The 5,441-nt window shown below is 49.6% G+C and overlaps 1 pseudogene; it reads right to left on the bottom strand.

Moving 5' to 3' along the window:
* Nucleotides 1–4,016: 4,016 nt before the first annotated feature.
* On the bottom strand, nucleotides 4,017–4,195 carry LOC139280473 (U2 spliceosomal RNA; annotated as a pseudogene).
* Nucleotides 4,196–5,441: the final 1,246 nt, after the last annotated feature.

Here is a 5,441-nt window from a genome sequence, read left to right as displayed (position 1 = left end):
TGCAACCTCGTGCATTCAATAAAAACATGGAACACCGACTCCTCCAGACCGCAGAAATTGCAGGCGGCCTGGGAGCCCGTGAACCGGCTTTAAAAATTTGTTGCATGAGACTGCTTCATGCACCACCCTCCAGGCCAAGTCCCCGATAAATAATGGGAGGACCCCCGCGTAGAGTGCCCTCCATCGGGGACCCTCACCTCCTCCGGATGACAAGATGGTACGCCATGGCGTGTCCAGACGGCAGACGGGGATGGCAAGGTGGAGAGTGTGCAGGAGCAGCCCGTACAGGAAACCCCTCCGCGCGGAACTGAAAGGCACGGAGGGGATTTCCCCGAGGCGGCTCAAGTTGTGAGGCGCCGGCTCCCGACGGAGGTTCTGGGGTTTGGCACCGATGAGGAATTCCGTCCGGACGGGGTTCAGTTCGGACGGGATCTCCCCACGTGCTTGAGCCTCCTCGATGCACCTAACGGAGTCAGGGCCCAGAGCTGTTTTTAGCGACTCGATGGCATTGGCCGCGCAGCGGATGTCGGCCGAATTTAGGCGCCGCGCCAGCATGTCTGGCGCCATCCAGCCCGCTCCTCCGCCATCGAGCAGGTCCCTGACCCTGGTCACCTCACCAGCCACAGCCCTCTTGTCCGACTGCCACCTAAAACCTCGAACGTGGAGGTACAGATTCCCGAGCAGCGGCTCCTGCAGGACAGCCGCCACTCCAGCCGGTGGAGAGCTGCGCTTGGTGGAGACTTTGTTCCAGACCCTGGTGAGTTCCTTGTAAAAGACAGGCAGCTCCTGGACGGCGGTCCTGACGCCCCCCAGGCTCAAAAACAGGAGCTGCGTGTCGTAGTTGAGGCCGTGCTGCTGGCGGAAGAAATACGTCGCCAGCGCACGCCACCTAGGAGGGGGCTCGACGTAAAGGTATCTCTGCAGGGTCTGAAGATGGAAAGTCGCTAGCTGGGCACTGACGCACACCAACGACTGACCGCCCTCCCTAAGCGGGAGACGCAAGACCGCGGCAGAGACCCAGTGCTTCCTGTTGTTCCAGAAGAAGTCCACCAGCTTCTTCTGTATCCTGGCGACAAAAGCAGGGGGAAGGGTCAAAGTGACCAGCCGGTACCACAGCATGGCGGCCACCAGCTGGTTTATGATGAGCTGGTTCGCCGGCCAGGCTTCCTCGTCGGGGCTAAGGTAGACTCCCAGATAGAGGAGATGGGTCGTTCTCCAGGCAAAAGGCCTGAGCTCCTCCGGCAGGGAGTCCACCCGCCACTGACCCACCAGGAGTCCGGAACATTTCTCCCAGTTGATCCTGGCGGAGGATGCGGCCGAGTAAATCTCCTGGCACTCACGCATCCTCCGCAGGTCAACGGGATCCTTGACCGTGAGGAGCACGTCGTCGGCGTAAGCCGAGAGGACGACCTCCATGCCCGGCCATTGCAGAGCCAGTCCCATCAACCTCATCCGCAGGAGGCGCAGGAAAGGCTCCACGCAGATGGCATATAATTGGTCGGACATGGGGCATTCCTGGTGCACCCCTCTCCCAAAGTGAAGCGCCGCCGTCAAAGACCCGATAATCAGACACTCTGCAGCGGCGTACAAAAGTCGGATCCGGGTGACGAAATGCATCCTGAACCCGAAAGCACGCAAAGTTCTGAACACATATTCGTGATCCACCCTGTCAAACGCCTTCTCTTGGTCTAGGGATAGGAAAGCGACCGACAGACCAGCCTCTTGGGAATGATGGATCAAGTCCAGGATCAGATGGATGTTCAACAGCTCTACAACTCTTTTGTTGAGAACAAATAAATAAACATTAAATCAAGTGCCCCGTTATTAAAGGGGGGAACACTCCAAACAGTTTACAAGTGCCTTTTTTTTGATTTTTTGGGGGTTTTTGTGTTTTTTTTGTGTTTCTTTTTGGCACTAAAACCACAAATTATAAAAGTGCCGCCTATAAAAGGGGAGGGGGACACTAAAACCCAGCAATAAAACAAATTAAACTTTAAAACATATAAAATCAAATTAAATTTGGTTGCCAGGAGTGATGATGCACTTCAGTCCCTCCGGTGCCCACCTCTCGTGGTCAACAGCTCCACAACTCTTTTGTTGCAAAACAAAATTAAACAGTTAAATCAAGTGACCCCTGATCTGGGGGACACTCCAAACACTTTTCAAGGCCCTTTTTTTAAATGTTTTTTTTGTGGGTTTTTTTGGGCACTAAAAACCATAAATTTTACAAGTGCCCCCTATAAAAGGGGAGGTGGACACTAAAACCCGGCAATAAAACCAAATTAAACTTTAAAACATATAAAATCAAATTAAAATTTGGTTGCCGGGGATGATGATGCACTCCAGTCCCTCCGCCCTCTCACGATCAACAGCTCTACAACTCTTTTGTTGTAAAATCAAAAACAAACATTAAATCAAATGCCCCCTTATTAAGGCGGGGGGGGGGGGCTGCAGGAGGGGGGACACTCCAAACACTTTTCAGGTGCCCTTTTTTTAAGTTTTTTTTGTTTTGTTTTTTTTGTGTTTTTTTTAGGGCACCGAGAGGCAAATTATACAAGTATGCTCTGACTCCAACAGCTCTACAACTCTTTTGGTTGGAAACAAAATTAAACAGTTAAATCAAGTGCTCCCTGATTAAAGGGAGGGGTCACACTCCAAAAACTTTTCAAGTGCCCCCTTGTTTTTTTTTGAGGGCACCAAAACACAAATTATACAGGCGCAACAGCTCTACAACTCTTTTGTAGCAAAACAAAATAACGTTAAATCAAGTGCCCCCTTATTAAAGGGGGGGAGGGAAACACTCGAAACACTTTTCAGGTGCCCTTTTTTTTGCTTTTTTTTGTGGGTTTTTTTTAGGGCACTGAGAGGCAAATTATACAAGTGCCCCCTGACTCCAACTGCTCTACAAACCTGTGAGCATACAAACAGGTGCATAAATTACATCCTGGATCTACATTATACCTGGTTTGCTCCTTAAAGAACTTGAATGGGCTTGGAGCTTTATCCCCTTTCTCCAATTGTAAGTGGATAAACTTGAATGATGAGTGCTGATGGGCCCATCAGAGTCAAACCTGAGTCAAACTCAATATTTCTTATTGAAAGGCATGTTACTTCATCACAAAAAAACAGATTATCTGATCATTTATCGCAATGCTGTTTGTGGGACCTTGCTGTGTGCAAATTGGCTGCTATGTTTCTTACATTACAACAGTGACTAATGCTTCATTGGCTGTAAAGCGCTTTGAGACATCCTGAGGTTGTGAAAGACGCTATAGAAAAGCAAGTTCTTTCTTCTTGAAATAGATAATGGGCATTACTTGCAATCAATAGGTATTTGTGATGGTAGTTTGCCTGCCTGGTTACCTGCCCAGCAATAGATACCTCACCACTCTTAATAGAAGCTGTGCTGGTGATGAAGGTTTACCTGGTCGAGTGGAACCATTATTGACGAGCACCTTAAGACCTCTGGCTCACTGGCACTTCAATAAATAGCATGCTGGAGAAATTTGCCAATCCACCATAGTTAACTTACTCAATTAGTGGTTTCTAGTGTTAGAAGATGCTTAAGCAGGAAAGGGGACTTGCATAATTAGACTGCAAAGTAGGATTGTGAAACTCATTTCATGTTGCTAATATTATGTTCCTAACACAGATGAGGCTGCACACAGGGAGGTTAAAGTAACAGTGGCCTCAGTATTTAATAAGACACTCCAGAGTGAGGAACAGGCCTTAGGGGCCAGCTTATTTACAGTGCTCCCAAGGGATGCTGGGATCCCTTGGGACTTCAGGGGATGCGCTCCCTGGTGGTGGAACATGGGAGTGCATGCTTTACAGATACACAACATCACTCCCCCGCCAAAGTCAAAGTGAAAACTATTTACAAGGTGAAACGGTCGGGAGCCTTTCTTTCCCTGATTTAAAAATTTTTTTTTAATCCAATTTCTTTCCAGATCAACTCTAACGCCAAAGATCACTTTGCGCCAATGTGTTTGATCTTAGGCCAAAAGGCCGAGAGGCGAAGTTGCACCGTTCCTGGAAATATTGCAATACCAGGTCGGTGCATGGAGTGGACGGGGCATGCCCCTGATCCAGCTCCCTGTCCAAAAATCAATTCAATATCATGTCCCCATAGGGGATATTAAACTGATAAGAACAGATACTACACTTGATCTTAGCCAAATGGCCGAGAAGATGGGCTGGCGTGTTGTTGGCCCTGCAGGGCTGCTAGGTGAGCCTGGGCTGTTGGGCGTGATGGGTTCGATTTCCTGGTCCGGCGTGGTGTCGTTGATCCTTTGGGTGTGTGTTGTGGGCTCGAAAAAGTGGTGTCTGCTGTGGGTTGTTCAGGGCAGTCTGTGAACCACAGCCTCATTTGGTCCAAGTGCTTTCTGCAAATTTGTCGATTGTCTAGTTTGACTACAAACACCCTATTCCCTTCTAACTATCACCGTGCCCACGATCCACTTGGTACCATGTCCATAGTTTAGCACATAAACAGGGTCATTCAGATCAATTTCCCGTGACACAGTGGCGCGACCATCGTTTACATTTTGTTGCTGCCGCCTGCTCTCAACCTGATCATGCAGGTTGGGGTGAACCAGCGAGAGTCTGGTTTTAAGTATCCTTTTCATGAGTAGCTCAGCCGGGGGCATCCCTGTGAGCGAATGGGGTCTCGTGCGGTAGCTGAGCAGAACTCGGGACAGGCAGGTTTGGAGTGAGCCTTCTGTGACTCGTTTAAGGCTCTGTTTGATGGTTTGTACTGCCCGCACTGCCTGCCCATTGGAGTCTGGTTTAAAGGGGCCGAGGTGACATGTTTGATCCCATTGCGGGCCATGAATTCTTTAAATTCGGCACTGGTGAAACATGGCCCGTTGTCACTGACCAGAATGTCAGGTAGGCTGTGGGTGGCAAACATGGCCCTCAGGCTTTCAAAGGTGGCGGTGCTTCCCGACATTATTTCACATTCAATCCATTTTGAAAAAGCATCCACCACCACCAGGAACATTTTACCAAGAAACGGGCCCGCATGGTCGACATGGATCCTCGACCATGGTCTGGAGGGCCAGGACCACAAACTTAGTGGTGCGTATCTGGGCGCGTTGCTCAACTGAGCACACACGCTGCATTGCCGTACACAGGATTCTAAGTCAGAGTCGATACCGCATGTGGGATCTGGCTATCGCTTCCATCATTACTATACCCGGATTTGTACTGTGGAGACCCGAAATGATTGTCTCCCTCCTTTTTTTTGGTTACCCCACAACATGCAGTCTGCCTGAGTGGACAGCTCATCCTTTCGCCGCTGGAACAGCTTGATTGGCTCTTGCATTTAAACGGGGATGCTGGCCCAGCTCCCATGCAGTACACAGTTTTTTACTAGGGACAGCAGAGGATCTTGGCTGGTCCAAGTCCTAATCTGGCGGGCCGTGACAGGTGATTTATCA

The sequence above is a fragment of the Pristiophorus japonicus genome, chromosome 14 (genome assembly GCF_044704955.1).
Source record: "Pristiophorus japonicus isolate sPriJap1 chromosome 14, sPriJap1.hap1, whole genome shotgun sequence".
Lineage (NCBI taxonomy): Eukaryota > Metazoa > Chordata > Chondrichthyes > Pristiophoridae > Pristiophorus > Pristiophorus japonicus.
The sequence above is the reverse complement of the archived record's forward strand: the minus strand, read 5'-3'. Positions and strand labels throughout refer to the sequence as shown.